Source organism: Aedes albopictus, chromosome 2, assembly GCF_035046485.1.
Source record: "Aedes albopictus strain Foshan chromosome 2, AalbF5, whole genome shotgun sequence".
Classification (NCBI taxonomy): Eukaryota; Metazoa; Arthropoda; class Insecta; order Diptera; family Culicidae; genus Aedes; species Aedes albopictus.
In genome coordinates this window covers 262,247,990-262,265,466 of record NC_085137.1, presented here as the reverse complement: position 1 = coordinate 262,265,466, position 17,477 = coordinate 262,247,990, and the positions used below count along the sequence as shown (strand labels likewise).

Below are 17,477 nucleotides of genomic sequence, written 5' to 3'. Positions count from 1 at the left end.
GAAAAGGGTATATAGAAATTGGGAATGAAGAATTGATATATTGGGAATAATATGATGGGAAATAAAAAGTAATCTTGAAAGGGGAAATATCATTGGGGTATATCGGGTAACAATAGCGGGGAATGTATAAGAAGAAAAATAATAACTTGAGAGATTCTTGAATAAAGAAGCAGCTCTATTTAACGTTAATACATATGGAATACATAATAAATGAGGTTTGAGCAGACAAACAAAAGACATAAATTGTTGATTGAGAGTATTAATAATAAAAAGAATCAATGACAACAAACGAACGATTATTCTCTGAAACGATAAAGCAAAACGGATTAAACAAAAAAAACAATTTAGAAACAATTTAGACCCTAATGAAACTACGGAGGACGCTCCTATATAATATGGTCATGTCACATAACAATTTTGAAAGTATATACGAGATCGGATGAAAATTGAATGATGAGGACAAGGGAGGGCCCCCCAGGATGCTTGTGAATGTTGAGTGTGAATGGTGAATGAATAACTAATTTGAAAAAAAAAGAAAAATAATAATATGTGAATGAAAAATGAAGTAATATTTATAGATTCGGAATCATTAGGTTGCGTCAAGAAGCAAAAACTAGAAATAAACAGAAATGTATTTATATTTTATCAAATCATGAATTAAACACAAGATCTAAGTCTCGTTACAGGTATCCATCCAAAAACCTTATTCGGTAAGGGGGAGAAGTCGTAGCAATGAGGCGATCAAGCCGAGCCTGCGAAAGGAAACGGAGCAAACAGGAATTGAAAAAAAAAAACACACTGGAGAGAATTCTGTAGTGAGATTTTTTGGAATTGGTAATACAGATGTTTATAGTGACCCTACAGAAGCTTTCCATTGCTACAACTCACATTTTAATATTTTACGGGTTTTTGAGTAAAAAAAAAAATAACAGTTTATGACTATTAAGGAAAGTAACGGTAACAGAGCATGATTAATATAATGGTGCAGTTTTTTATAAATACTATTGTAAAGGTTATATTTTGCACATACAAGAAACACAAATAATAATAACATGAAGACTAAAAGTTCAGTTTGCCATGGTAGATCAATATTTTATAAATCGATGGTTTCGATAGAATTTAAATACAACTTCCTCGAGAGATGACGCGGGAGGACAAGACGAGAAGGCAACACCTGGCGAGAGCAATCAGAGGAGCAGTTCAACGGTACCTCTATGAAAACGTACCACAGCCAATTGGTACGAAGACGAGAAATAACAGATCGGATGGAAAGTTGAAGGTCAAAGGTGCTGGTATGGCGGGGGAGAGGATTCAGCGAACATAATTTTTCACCGGAGACGATTCAAGGTCAACTCGGGTGGCACATCGAGACATATATTATTGTACATCTGAGAATCTGCTAATATGAACCAACACAATGCAGAGCATCGGGAAAAACTACAACAACAACGACAACAACAACAAAACAACAAAAACAACAACAACAACAACAATTCATACAGACATATGATGAGAGAAGGACGTCTTCAAAGTTTCCCAAATTAACCGACATAATGTAATGTTCACCAACCGCATTACATTCACCATTGAGAAAGCACTTACTCCGTGCTTCTTACAACAACAATTAACAGTAACCATAACCCGGAATGCAACATTTCGACATCATCAAAAGGTTTGGAATTTAAGCCAACTAATTACAAACTCTTTAAAGAATGTGCAACAGTTCCACAATTTGCACCAGGTCAAAGACAACAATATTCGCATCACTATTGAGATTGATCCAATACCAACAAAATTCAGAAGGCGGGCGATAAGTAATCAACCATAACACCGTAAATGACAATGATAAACAATCCAGTTCGGAAGGCAACTTATGACACTATTTCGAGAAACAACAGAAAGCAACAGTAAAACTAATTCTTCTGTCTGCAAACGACAGCGCGGGAATTCCAAGCAGGGAAATACGATTCAACCGAGGTAATATCCGGATACCAAAGCTTCATGGTCACGTTCCCACAGGAGACGACATCAACTGAATCAACTACATCATCTTCAAGATGTACAAACCAGTACAACAGAGAAGCAACGATACCACTCATCTGAGACCTGATACTAACCAATTGATCTGGGCATTGAACAAGAAGAGGCACATATCAAAGGCAGACGAACAACACCTACGACGAATCAAGAGGAGCAGCAGCGAGTACCAATGAAGTCAATCTCTTGAGGAAGAATGTAAGAGGGTTAATACAAAATTTAATGTTTATTTGGGAGATTTAGATCAGCTAACTGTATTGGAAAACATTTTGAGACACTTTACAGGAAAAATGGAGAATAGTATAGCAGTTTCAGTTTATATATTAACAATCATCGTTAGCATCATCATTTAAATGCTGAGTTTTTTTTTTCGGGGGATACATTTTACCCACATACTTACATTTGAACTTGATTTTATACACGTTCAAACTCCGCTAAGTGGGAGGGCATGCAAAGACCTAAATATTCCCACGCCTTCCGATATTCAAAGTCAATTCAACTGAAACAAAAATGCATTTTCACCCCACATTCCCAACAGCTGCCCGGGGGATTTTAGATTCAATTTTCATCGTAGGGTCTACCTACCTCACGCGCGGCATATTGGAAGCAACGAAAATCGCACCATTCGTTACTGACCTAGTTTTTATAACCCACCATCGGCCGGTGGTGGCCGGGTGCGATCGTGTTGCACCGCGTTAGGTCCGGTCGGTGTGATGCAATTTCAATGACGCTTGGGACAACGATGGGTAATAAACCCGAAAGAATGATATAGAACCGCGACATCATATTGATCGCGCTGGAACAAAGATTGTTTATTTTTGTTTCGAAATCAAGGCGCCGAATTGGCCGGGTAAGGTTCTGAACTCAGGTGTGTTGAGCAGAGGTGGACACAACCTACGCAGCACAACGGGTCTCCGAAGCGGAACGCGGAACCGGGATTTCGGGAAGAAATAAAACGCTCAAATTTCGCTACTGTACACTTTAATCACGTCTTGACTGGTCAAGCAACACACAACTTCTGATTCCTTTATCTCTTTTCTTCTCTATCGTTGGCGCTCTCGCAGGCGCCCTATTCGCACATCATATTTACAGTGCGGCCAACATTGCTGCAATGCGCACAATATTGCTACAGTCCAACACTCCTCCTCAATGTTGTACGCATTGTCTCTACTTTAAAATACTTCAGGTATTCTCCTCCTGTCTTACGCGCCCACTACGTAATCGCCCAACCGGCCTGGTCGAACACCACGGTTGCTCCTCCTGGATCGCCTGACTTCTCTCCAGTCGTCATCCGGATCCGAACTCGTCGTCTTCTCCAACGGACTCTCTTCTTCGCTTGAAGTATCTACGTCGTAAAACTCGTCTTCCTCTTCACGCTCGTCAGCTCGTCTCGACTTCTCCGAATACCAGCTCACCTCGCTGACTGGTTTTCCTCGTTCAACAACTTTCTTCTCGCTTGACTTCGGTGGTCGGGATTCCACCTTCTTCACCACCTTCGCCAACTTTAGTCGATACAACTGTCCCGCTTTTTCACCTACGACCACTTTCTTCCCAGATGTATCGCGGATATCACATCCATTTCTCACAAAGTTCACCGAAAAACCTTTCGACGTTAGTCTATTCACCGACACTAGACCACTCGCCAACGACGGAACGTACAGGACATCGATTAGTTTCACCTCCACACGATTCCCGTTTCCATCTTCTCCAAACACTATACCTTCGCCGCATCCAGCAGCGGTAACCCTTTTACCGTTTGCCAACACTACACTTGGCCCGCTACTGTTCCTCAACGACTTGAAAAAACTTTTGTCACTCGTCATGTGACGACTCGCCCCACTGTCAATATACCAGTTCTTCTGCTGATCCACCCCAGCCATGAAGCACACACTGGCATTGCTGCCATCAAGGTCACCACAGTCATCGTCGTTCACGTGCTTCGCACTTGGCGGACCACGCACTCTGTCGTTCGGCTTATTCCTCTTTTCTTCACTCTCTCGTTCGAGCTCCTGCTTTGCCATCAAATACGAACGACACTCTCGACGCACGTGACCGGGCTTGCCACAAAAGAAGCAAACTCTTGTCGTCGCTCCCCTTTGCACTCTACCCACACTTTGCATTTCACTTAGCACTATTTCGCTTTTCATCGCCTTGCCGGAACGTTCCCTCCGACGCTCGAACTCGTCCAACAGCTTCGACTTCACCAGCTGCATCGTGATGTCTGCATCCGCTCTGCTCTCCAACGCCGTAACCAAACCACCATACGAATCGGGCAAGCTGCGCAGGATCATCGCAATCCGCAGCGATTCCTCCAGCTCCTGACCTGCATTCGCCAGACGATCGAACAAATCGTCCAACACCACCAGATGATTTTCCAGATCACCACTTTCCGCGAGATTTACCGAGCACAATCTTTTCAATAACGAGACACGTGATGTCACCGTGTTCTTCTCGTGATAGCCACGCAAGTGATCCCAAAAATCTTTTGCACTTTCCGCGTCTTTCACCAGTCCGAACTGGTTGTCGTCTATGCACAACCCAATCGTGGCCCGAGCTTTACGATCATCTTTCGTCCACTGATTGGTCACTACCGCCGGCTTCACATCACTGATCACGTACCACAGCTCCTCTCTGGTCAGGAGCATTTCCATGCGGAACTTCCATATTTGCCAATTCTGATTGTTCAGTCTCGCAAACGTAAATTTATTCACATCCGCCATTTTGTTCTCTAACACACACACCGCTGCAGCAATTCCACAAAATTCCACACACGGCGCAAACGAACGAACTTTTCTTCGCGTACCGGAACCCTTCCGTCGGCACTCCTGGGCCCATAACCTGTTGGGCAGAGGTGGACACAACCTACGCAGCACAACGGGTCTCCGAAGCGGAACGCGGAACCGGGATTTCGGGAAGAAATAAAACGCTCAAATTTCGCTACTGTACACTTTAATCACGTCTTGACTGGTCAAGCAACACACAACTTCTGATTCCTTTATCTCTTTTCTTCTCTATCGTTGGCGCTCTCGCAGGCGCCCTATTCGCACATCATATTTACAGTGCGGCCAACATTGCTGCAATGCGCACAATATTGCTACAGTCCAACAAGGTGAACCTTAGCTGGAATGTTCTGAAATTGAGACACCGTATTGGCAGCATACGGCGCCGGACTTGTTTTGCACTCGATTTGTTTTGACTTCGAGTAAACTGAAAGAAAAGAATGTGGGGGTATAATTTCAACCAACATCCGCGGCCGGGGGCCGGCTAGGGTTCACTGTGCCCAAGTAAGGTACACTTCAATAACAAAGCGGGTGCTTTGTTTTGGAGAATTTGGTGCCAAATTCCAAAGACGATGAGGATGATGATGGTGACGATGATGATGATGGGGAGAATGATAATGACGTCGATGGTTGGTTCAATTCTTTCACACACCCAAGCCTTGTATACGCTCAAGTGAGGCGGGGCTAGAAGATGTAGGCCTTGGTGTAAAGATTCTCAGTAGGTTTTGTGCGAACACGCCCAAGTCAGGCGTGGTTAGGAGATTTAAGTTTTTCGTTGGTATTAATATTCTTGGTAGGGCTTGGGATACGCCGAAGATAGAAGAGTCGTGATGTTTTCAAGAAGAGAAGGATTTTAATCACGATGAGGACAAGTAGGATAGGTAGAGGTCTAGGTTTTGGACTTATTAGTATTTTCATTTGGTAGGGTTTTGGATATGCCCAAGTTGGTTCGGGCATTGTTAGGAATTATCATGACATCTTCGGCAAGACGAGAATGATCGTAGGAATTTTAGACACGCCCAAGCTGGTTCGGGTATTGCTAGGAAATTTAGGCTATAAATACGGAGGCTTTGGCTTCAGTCGGGGAGTCAGTGAAGACAGTTCGTAGAGAACAGTCAGTTGTCGAGAGTTCGGTGACAACGTTAACGCAGGCAGCACATCGGATAAGTCTTGAGCTCCCATGTGGGACACCTCTAGATACTGTCCAAATAAAAGCTGTAGGTAGGACGTAGTAGTCGGGTCAAGAAGAAGCTGGAAGTGTCTCTAGTAGTTCGGTGAAGAAATACAGATAATGTTAAGATGATATAAGAAAAAGTGAACCGTTGTAATATAAGATAAGTGATGGTTTGTGATACTTCAATATAGTTTATTAAAACTGTGTCGGACTGTAATGAAATGAAAGATATCACATTCCGTGTAGTGTTTAATGCAACCCCAAGTAACGGGACGCTTCAGTAGCATTCCACGTCTTCGGCGATGGTGATGCAAATGGGCATCATTCCCGCGATAACACATACTGCTTCCGTCGAAATGGTTCTGTACGCGCTGGCGACCCGAGTGGCCATGAGTCGGAATGCGCTGTCTAGCGCTCTTCGATTGCGCTTCGTACTCAGTGCTTCAGCCCATGCTGGGGCACCATACCTGAGTATTGAGCTAGCTACGCTCGCCAGAAGACGCCTCTTACTTCTTCGTGGTCCCCCGATGTTCGGCATGATCGTCGCTATAGCATTGACAGCCTTCGCCGCCTTTCCGCAGGCGTAGTCGACGTGCTCCTTGAAGTTAAGTCGATCATCGACCATCACTCCTAGATGCTTCAAAGCTCGTTTCGATGTGATAACATGCTCTCCGACTACGATCTCCATCGTTTGGACTGCTTTACAGTTGCTGACCAGAAGCACCTCCGTTTTGTGATGGGCAATCTGTAGCTTGACCCCAGTCATCCATCTTTCAACAGTGGACATTGATTCCGTCGCCAGCATTCCAACTTCTTCAAGAGTCTCTCCCATTACCGTCAACACGACGTCGTCTGCGAAGCCCACAATGACGACTCCTTTGGGAAGTTTTAACGACAGTACGCTGTTGTACATGGCATTCCAGAGCGTTGGGCCTAGTATGGACCCTTGTGGAACACCTGCCGTTACTTCTATAGATCTCTGCCCTTCGTTGGTCTCATACACTAGTACCCTGTTCTGGAAGTAGCTCCGTAAAATCTGGTACAGATAATCGGGAACCCGCATACTGTGTAGCGCTACGGCGATAGCCTCCCAGCTGGCACTGTTAAACGCATTTTTGATGTCTATCTTTACCACAGCGCAGAATCGATCACCTCTCCGTTTTATCTTGGACGCCTTCTGGGCATTCTCGATGACTACCCGAATCGCATCCACCGTCGATTTTCCCTTACGGAATCCGAATTGCATCGCTGACAGTCCCCTCTCACTTTCGGCGTATTCTGTCAACCTGTTAAGGATGAGCTTCTCTAACAGTTTTCCTTGATACCCTAGGAAGGCAGATCGGTCTATACGATCCTGGGTCCCCCGGCGGCTTTCCTGGTTTCGGTAGAAGCACCAACTTTTGAACCTTCCAACCGTCTGGGAAGTAGCCTTCATCCAGGCATTTTTGGAGCACCATTCTGATCATGTCCGGAAACGCCAATATCGCCGTTCTAACTGCTACGTTCGGGATCCCATCCGGACCGGGAGCTTTCCCGATCTTGAGCCCCTTCGCAATTACCAGCAACTCTGCATTGGATATCCGAGCATCTTCGTTGGGTTCTTCTGCATTCTCTGCGTATGGTGTGGGTGGCCAAAACTTTGGGCCATGGTGCGGGACAAGACCTTGCGCCGACAGCCCATGCGCCGGGTTATGCGCCATACAAAATGTAAATAAACAATTGTCAAAATGGTTCGCGCCAAGAGCTGTATCTCTCTTATGGTTCGGATTCATTTTTGTTTAAATCAATGAACTTCCTTGTGTCTGGAAATAATGTACAACCTAGTGTACAACAAAGATATTATCGCAGACAGACGTTCAAGTTTGACTAAGCAGCTTGTGTAATAAACATGGCCGCCACAAATTGCCAAGTGGCAATCAGCGAACAGATGGCGTTAGCGACGTTCATATTCAATCGCTGCCTCACATGTGCGTTGCGACCAACAACTGTCACCACGGTCGTCTTCCAGCCGGATGGCGGGAAGACCGCACGTGTTGCACGCTAATAATGTTTCCACATAATTTGTGCAGAGTAAATGACTTTTATTTAATGTCTAAAATCTTTTGCACAAATTAGCGCAGGACTCTTGTAAAATATTGTACACATTATTATTTTTGTTTTACATAGATTTGCTTGAATAAAACTGCATATGGATGAACTTCATTCGCATTGGGTAAAGACACTATTGTCAGATTTCTTGAAACGTAAACACCGCGCGGCCGTTGAAATGTTTCAAAAAGGGGCTTTGCACAAAAGTTCACGCGGTCTATCGTTTTCGAAAGGAACAGCCGCACCGTAGGAAACGCCGCAATGTTATTTCCCATAAGGATGAAGTAAACAGGGAGTGAAAACCGCGGCTGTACCTTTCGGAAGCGATAGGCCGCGTGCACTTTTGTGCAAATCCCTCAATATATGCAAAGACACGAAATGTTCCAATTGGAATTCCAAATTTGCTGTCAATGTCGTTCCAATCGAGCAGGAGACCTGTCAAACGCGCTTTAAAAGCATTGCTCGACAGCATCATCGTCATGACGCGACAATCATCATCAACAGCAACAATCATCAGATTTCGTGTCTTTCATCATCAACAGCAACAATCATCAGATTTCGTGTCTTTAGCATACAGTGTCTTTAGCATTGGGAAATCTTTGTGAATGTGACGCAGATGTAGGAATGATTTTGACAGTGTTTGTTTCTCAAACTGTCAACTGCACGTGACTGCACTGTGGCAATCGGTTGCCTAGGTGTCGCTAGTGAAAATTTACATAGAAAATTTGAATAAATTTGTTCGAGCTAGAACGTCTGTCTGCGATATTATTGACAGTAACAACGCTTTTCCTTCATTAAACCACAGAGAACAGACATCCAGGCTAGAACAAATTCCATTCGGAAGGTTGTATAAGGATTTGAATCTTTACTTGAGTAAGGTTGCCAACCAATACACGATGACAACACTAACGCCACCAAACACCATATTGCCACAGTCAGTGGTGAATTGAAACATTTCAAGTGGTGAATTAAATTAGTATGGGAAATTAACCGATCGCAGCGCCACGCTATTGCCACTTGTGTTGCCGATTTCAAATGGTCGTTAAATTCCTTACACAGTTTCGGAACTGGACTTGGATGTCTGTTCTCTGTGATTAAACCACTGATTATAATAGTGATTTGGCTAGTGAAAAACTTGGCGCATAGGCAATCGGCGCGCAAATTGTGCGCTGGTGTGTGGATTTGAGTTAATCGTCGCAAAGTGCCCAACACACATTATACCATGGCGCGCAACCTAGAGATCGAAGAGAAACTTGTCGAAATGCTAAAAATTCTCGAGAAGCTCAATACGCCAATGCGCAACAAAATGCATCAATGCGTATTGTCATTATTCTCCGTACGCAGTTGAAACCCGGAATTTTCGACTAGCGAAGTTGGATTTTTCTGTAAATCCGTGCGTCGGACCTAACATCGGAAGTGATGCGCTGTATAGCGGACCAGGTTTACTAAATATACAGCGCACCACTTCCGAAGTTAGGTCCGAAGCACGGATTTGGAGAAAAATCCAACTTCGCTAGTTGAAAACTCCGATTTTCAACTAAATTGAGAATACTCAAGACTGAATCGAAAATGCGCTAGTGACAAGGCTAGTGATCTTCCCCTCGGGCAGAAGGCAGCGGAAGTATTGTCTATCCGGTTGGAATCAAGACCGACATTCAATCAAAAATTGTCGTTTTCTTGATCCACAATTGTCGCAACTGTTTCGCATCTAGTGCGCTGTGTTGCTGACAACAAGGGGAAGGATGCGCACTGCTTTTGACATGATTAAAAAACGTCGCGAGTTGGGTCGCGTCGCGACTTGATTGTGCGAAGTCCGGTTTGGTGGCGGCCCGACAATAAATATGATTTTTTTTTTTTTGAAACCAATATAGTGGTAAAGTCACAATATTTTTCGATCACTCCTGGAGCGCGATTTGAATAGGTCGTATGTACATTTGTCGATATAAAATTCGATCAGTTTATTTTAGTTATTGTAGCAATAGGGAAGATATTTTGGAAACTTTTAATGATGGAACGGAAAGCTTGTCTTGTGATGATTCTGCTGTATGTATCAACTTTGTTTAATTTCAACGGTTTTTGCTATAATAAGCGAATCCAACTGATCGAATTTTTAATCGACAAAAGCACATACGACCTTTTCAAATCGAGCTCCAGACTCGACTCGCTGTGATGCGAGCTGATTGCTTGAAAGTGTAAACGTAGCTGAACATTTATTCGAAAGTCCCCGATTTTCTGGCAACAATCCGACTCTTGCGCAAAGATTGTCTCACTTCGTTCCAGTAAATCAGAAAGTGTAGTTGACGCCGCAGTGAAAAAACGTTGGAAAAGTGTTAATTACTGTCTCGAACAAGGTGATTTCTGTGTGCCTCTGTAGATTAAACTTTACTTGTTTGTTAATTGCTGTAAACGGGAGCATTGGAACGGCAGGTGTCCGGAAAAATCCGCTTGAAATTGTGTCACAGTTTGGTCGAAAATTCGGAGAGCAAAGGGCGTATACCTGAACCATCATGTAAAAGAGAGAAAGTGAAAAAGCGTGTGGGAGAGCAAGATCGAATGAGAGTTGAATGTGTGTTTCTGTGTGTGTGTGCGCGCGTTGACCATTATTTACTGAGGGTGTGTGCGTGGTGGTGGTGCAAACTCGGACGAACAAGAAGAGAAATTTTGGGGCCGACTTTTTTCCAGCCCGAGTGTGGTGTTATCAGGTGTTTGATTTTTGCTCAATAATATAGTAAATATTGGTTTCTTATAAATCAGATATCATTCTTGGTGAGTATGTAATATTTCTTTTCATTTAATAGTTTATTTAATCAATTACGCGGTACATAATGCACTTGCAATTTGTGATGAACATTCATACATTTTTGTTTGTTTTAGATAACAATAATTAATCGATGTTTTTGAGCCTAGCAAGTGGGGCATCACAATTAAGTTGGAAGTTGGGATTATAATTTGATATCTACAACCTGTTTCTGCTAACGCTTGAAGCATGCACTTGTACGGCAATTGTAATTTTTTATTGAACATACGTAAACCTGTAGGTAGTACCCTTTTTTCAGGTCAAGGAAAAACAACATTTTGAGTTAACATTAGGAGTGCAATAGTTACAGTTATAGTTTTGTTCAAAGCTTTTTTTTCTTGCAATTTGAATTAAATGTAATAAAATAATCTACGAGTATATAAATTACTCTTGTCTGTTCTCACAAATTCTGCTCCAAAAGTTTTGATGTGGGAAATATGATTTTCGTTCTAAAATAAACTGAAATATGGGGGGCTGCATTCATTTTTGATCTTCAGTGATTGGACTTTCACCTTATGGTCACCTCAATCACCACATAAAATCACTAATGTCATTTAAAGCCGCCTTCAAAAGATTAGTTCAAAAAGTTAAGTCGATTTCATGTTTTGTTTACACCATGCAATATTTAATTTCTTGAGTTTTGTATAATTTTGAATATTTTTTGTTAATGTAGTTTAAATTTTATTACCTTCCAATGTATTAAGTTTCTACTATAAGTTTCCTTGACCCGATTCAAAGTGTATACACTAAACGGTTATCGTTAATAATAAAGCTAAATTACAAATTAAAAAAAAAATTACAAATTACTATAGTTTGCACAGGAATATGCAATCCGATTTAATGTTGACGGGGTGAGCTGAGGCCAACAAATTTAGCTATAATAATTGATTGCTTAACTGCCGTTTTACGCCCAATCGGCCGCGGGGCAAGATGGGTCACCTTCACCGTATTTTTGGAGTATTCAAAAGTTATTTATTTTTTTATTACAAGACTATCTCATAAATGACTTCAATCAAGCGGAATAAACGCTCAAAATTATAACATAAAATTATGATAATTTTTTAGTAAAAACGTCGATTTTCAAGTCGCCGCAGTACCACTCAAATCGTAAAGTTTTTTATATTCCAAATAAATTTATAAAATGTTTACTAGTAGCTCTTGTTTACTCAGTATGGATATGGAGCATATTTGAATGCGGAACAAATCTTATATTTTGACGTTTTTCGTTGAGAAAATGTTAATTACTTAAAAGGTGACCCATCTTGCCCCGCACTTTTTTCACGGCACAAAATCGATCACTTTTTAAAACTGCCTGTTTAACATCATATTTTGTATTTAACGAACTTTTTATCGACTTTTAGCATAGCTAACTAGTGTACATATTAAAGAGTAGCGGACGAATGCAAACCAATCCGATTTGTATTTACGAAGTTAAGTGATCCATCCTCATGCGACCCATCTTGCCCCGCCCCACCCTAATATGGGAATCCCAGACAGGTATAATTATGCGTAGAACGGCAGTTTTGTTTTTATCAGTTTTTCACACGAACAAGTAGTTATCAATTTTTGTAATGATTTTTTATATATAAACTATTAGTCTCGCTCGAGTTGCTTGTAATCCTTATCGTTAGGTGTGGTAGTTGAGCGTGATCAAGTAGGCAACGCACAAGATTCAGAACACTTCTAGTTCAACTGTTAGAAAGCGAAGCACGCAACTACGCAACCCACCACATTAGGTATCACAAGTTATAAGTTATCTAATATGAAATATGTGTTATGTTTCCCTTGCCTTTGAAATCAGTTTTGTGCAATAATTTGCGGATGGGGTAAATTTTCTTACTCGGATCGGACGTCGGTTGACTTTGACTTGTCCAATATTCCTTCCAAGAATATTTCCCAATACAGAATCTGCAACTTTTACATGGCTTCCGTATTCTATATTGCTGAATATTGGAGTGAGTATTCTGGATGATATGTAGGTATGAGGTTTTCTATGTAATAGGAAGGTGAATTCATTCAGTGTTTATGATTAGGGGTTTTAAGAGAGAGGGTGCTTATAGCCTTCACATTCATTGGTATTTTAATGTTAGCAATTATTTGGGGACATTAACTCCCTCTTGCTGTGTCAAATGTGTAAGTAAAACTGTTCATTGGATCAGAAATAGCTTGGTTCCGTACGTAAATTACCTATAATTCTAGGAATAGGCATTGGCTTACTTTGGTATTCATTTCGGCTCGTTGACTCCGTTGATGTTTTTTCAAGACTCAACTAATGTTCTGTATTTACGGTATTTACTTTTAGCGACCTTTGAAGAATTTCGGGTACAAGCTTTGCAAAATGGTATATTGAAGCCGATAGGTTATCCTTATCACGCGAAAGATATTGCAAGTTGTCGAAACTTTTCGAACTAATTTTAAACTACCTATCAAAAATATGGAAATTTTTAACCAAGGAGCGTTCACGTCATATACTAAGGGTCTGTTCCAATGGACTACCCGCTTGGCGCACACCCACAGTTGATACATACATACATTTATTTGTTCAACATCATTAAGACAAGACATAATCCCTGGGCTTGGATTATATCTTCCAGGAAGCTTTGATTTCAGGCATGTGGTCGATGGCCTTTGCAGTAATGACTGGAATAGCTGAATGTATAATCAATGGCAAACAATTCTGTAAGAATCAGATCTTCAAGTCATCTGATATAGTTATACTGATCATGATGCTGCATAGTATATCGAACATTTGTCGAAGTCATTTATGTGCCGGGAAAATATAATTCCAAGTTGGAGAGAATATTACAAACTGAGGGAGGGTAATAGGCCCAGTCAGACCCCTGAATGGGCAATGTGGGTTAGTTTATGGGAATGCCATTGAAAGTTTGTAATATTCTCCGAGGCTTTCGAAATCCAACAGGGCGCGTCCCCGGGTTGCGGATAGGGGGAAAAAGGAGATTTTTCACATTTGTACTGTAATCAGCCAATGTGGTATTATCTCCTATAGTGTTGTAGTGCGAATGAATGATCTCATTCTATGGGAATTCGAACCTTGTAATGTATTGTTTATCAACTTCAATTTTCTAAGCTTGATAAGGTTTTGAAGACAAACATGAGATGGAGAGAATTGCCTAATAGGAAAGTCACATCAGCAAAGCTTTTACATATGCAAATGCTATCCATGGGGTCATGTATAGCATTTAATATGTATGGCAATGACTGATTCTTACCTAGCAGGGGTACTACAAGACCATGCGGACAATTCGATTAAAGGCTTAATTGGGGATAATATATTTTCCAGAACTGAAAGGACATTTTTTCCGGGGTGACTGGCGAGTCGGAGAGGGTAGAAGTTTCCGTTTGTTATAATTGACAAAATAAACAATCGGGCACTTTTTCTTTCTATGACTTGCTTGGTATTTTGTGAATTATTGTTTTTTGGTTTTGGAAGGTATGCGATTCACTATTGAGCCTTAAAATTATTTTGCATCTGAAAAGCATTGATATCGTCAAGTCTACACCAACACCCTAATCCCACACCAAAATACCCATTTCCTATCCCATGGCGTTTATGTGGTCAGCAAAGACTATTCAGCCATTACCCCTCCTTATCATCGGCTTTGGACTGACTTGCGCTCTCACTGCCCCACCAAATGCTGCAAAATGGAAACATCATTAACCGTAGTGTGGCCAGCAAAAAAAACACGCGTAGAAGGCCGGCAGGGTACCCGGGTACCCACGAAATGGAAATGATTATATCTCAGCGATTTTTCCACCGATTTTAAAAGTTTTTGCCTCATTCAACTCAGAAACTCATTATCTATCGAGATCGTATTTGGTTGGACCGGTCCGATCTCCATGGGTACCGGAAAATTCGGATTTACGGATCCATGTTTTTATACAATGCAATATACGGGATTTTCGGTAGGTTAGTAGCAATTTCGGTGCCAAGCATCGTAAAATTGCTTTGGCATATTGTATCTGACTGGCCTGGAATCATAAAACGTGTTGACTTTGAAACTGTGATTTCGGAACACGCTTCTCGTGGGGCCATGGTTGACCATAAACATCCTAGTCTTAACAATGTGGGTTTCAATATGGTATAAGGACATGCTCCCAAAAATATGGATTTTCCGAAAACCACGGTGATTAGATCGGTCTAACCAAATATTTTCCCGATAGATGATGAGTTTCTGAGTTGAATGAGCTAAAAATTTCCAAAATCTATGCAAAATTGACGGAGATATGATCATTTCAATTTCGTGGGTACCCGGGTACCCTGCCGGCCTTCCACGTAATAAAAAAATGCAGGAGCCCCTCCCCCTGCCCCTGCTTACTTTAAAATTCGGTCAACCCCATTAATAGATGTATATTAGTGTAGGTCATCGGAACCGTTTTCTCAGATCAAAGCTTTTTTGGTTCCGTTTCGGGTTCTGAGTATCTGTGCAAAATTTGAGCACTATCGGTCGCGTGTACACTTTGCGCATTGCAATTGAAATTTGTATGGGATTTTGTATGGGAAAACATACTTTTTTGCATTTTAGCCATAAGTTGAAAAAGTTTGTCTGAAACTTTTTAACCGATACAGTAAAATGATAGCCTAGGATGTTCTGAAAAACTTTGTTGAAGACCGCAAAGCGATCCGATGCTTGTGAAAATAGTTATAACCAACGAACCGGATGCATGTGTTTATGTTTTAACATGTAAAGGAATAACAATAGCAACAAAATCATGCTGTTTCGTCAATCAATGCCAACGCTATAACTTTTTCATAAGCATCAGATCACTTCGCGGTCTTTGATAAAGTTTTTCAGGACACCCTAGGCTATGTTTCCACTTTATCGGTTACACGGTTTTAGAAAAATTCGAGCTTGTTATGAAAGAAATGCAAAAAAGTGTGTTTTCTTATGTAAAACCCCATACAAACTTCAAACGCGATGCGCAAAACGTAGACATAACCGATCGTGCCCAAATTTTGCACTCTTATTTGGGTCTTGAAATGGGATCAAAAAAGCTTTGATCTGATGGGATACAATTGAATTTTTCGTTTTTTCATATAAACGATGACCCACTTTAATGTATATTCACGAGTTCTAAGATCTAACAGAGTTCCAACATCCTAGTTTCAACAACCATTAAAATGTCGAGATTTGAAATTGAAAAAGGTACCCGGGTACCCTGCCGGCCACATAAGTGTTAAGGCCCCTTAGCGTGTCAGCTCAAATTTTGCTCTTCTTATTTGATTCTTATTCCAAACAATCATCAAGCACGTTAGTAGTTGTGTAGCCTTTCTATACCAATTCCATAAACAAACAAACAAAAATAGCACCTCTTTGTCTCGGTACCTCCAATGTAAACATTTCGAGAATATGAATCATTTGAAAGTAACTCAAGCAGTAAACTACTCTACTTCAATGAATACCAAGGAAACATATCCAAATGTCACGAAAAATGTTAGATTTTATGTGTAACAAGCTAGAAATGATCGAATTATTTTGGTACGCTCTCTCACTGTTTATGTTTGCTGCAACAGCAGTGCTGGCGGACCGCTTGGTGAAGATTTCGTAAATTATAATGCTTTGCTTATTTCATTAACAATTGTGGTAAAAAAGTTAAAAAATAATCACCCCACAAATTGTTTTTTTATTTTATGACGCATAACCAATGTGTTTGACTGGATTTTTTAATTGATTTGGATCAATTTCATTGATGCTTTGGCCAGCAGGATCGACATCACTGCGTGCAATGATCGATGATTGTGCGCGCCAAAAGACATCACCGCGCTGCCGCCTTCGTCGTTGGTACTGGCTGCCGGTGGACGCATAAATGTCCCATGTGCAAAAACAGACAATCGAGAAAATCGCGTCCGAAGTTCGAAAAAAGTAAATTGTCTCAACTATGAAGTATAAGTGCTGAATCGTGTTCTAACATCAACCAATTTTTAATTTGAGCACTATTTTTTGTTTTAGAGCTATTTTATAGTTCCATAGGATTTCCAATGAAACGTGACGCTTATGCGTCCACTTTTAAGAATGTTACAAATCGGCCATGCATTTTTTCAACAATTTTCGGAACAAACTACCTATTTTTATTTCCCCATATGATAGTACCCCACGATACATGGTCATGGGCTGCAAAATCTCAATATTGCCAAAAATACACATGGGACAATTATGCTTCCACCGGCAGTGCGGTGAGTGGTAAACACTGCCAACAACATTTCAGGCCGAACATTTCAATAGGTCCTATCTGCATTTGAGAGACTCTCTTTGTTTACTTTCTCTTTCAATTACTGCAATTTAATGGTATACTTTTCTACTATTTTTGCAGTACAAATCGAAAGGCGATTGTTTTGACCATCGTTCAATGCAAGGAGGCAATCAAAATACAAATTAATAGCTGAGATACTAACGGAAGAGAGAGAAACCAAAGAGAGCCTCTCTTCTGCAGATAGGACCTTTAGACATGTTTGGCCTGATTTTAGTGCGGTCGAAACAAATCGTTAAAAATTTCTACTTTCGAGTGAACTAATGCTTAGTAATCGTGATTACTTGGAAAGAGGCTTGTATTTGAAGTAGTGTGAATACATTTTTATGCTGAA

The 17,477-nt window shown here is 41.2% G+C and overlaps 1 protein-coding gene across 9 annotated transcripts in view; it reads left to right on the top strand.

Annotated features, from left to right (window-relative positions):
- The first annotated feature begins 10,273 nt into the window (after positions 1 to 10,273).
- The window catches only part of LOC134288031 (protein hu-li tai shao), a 53,847-nt gene continuing 46,643 nt past the window's right edge, over positions 10,274 to 17,477 (top strand). For 6 of the 9 annotated variants that reach the window (XR_009997711.1, XM_062851656.1, XM_062851654.1 and 3 more), the window contains exon 1: positions 10,274 to 10,430. The gene's annotated coding sequence lies outside the window, so the exon portion shown is untranslated. Of the gene's footprint in view, positions 10,431 to 10,461; positions 10,846 to 17,477 lie in introns of those variants that run through there. The other 3 variants (XM_062851652.1, XM_062851655.1, XM_062851657.1) reach the window with 3 other exon arrangements.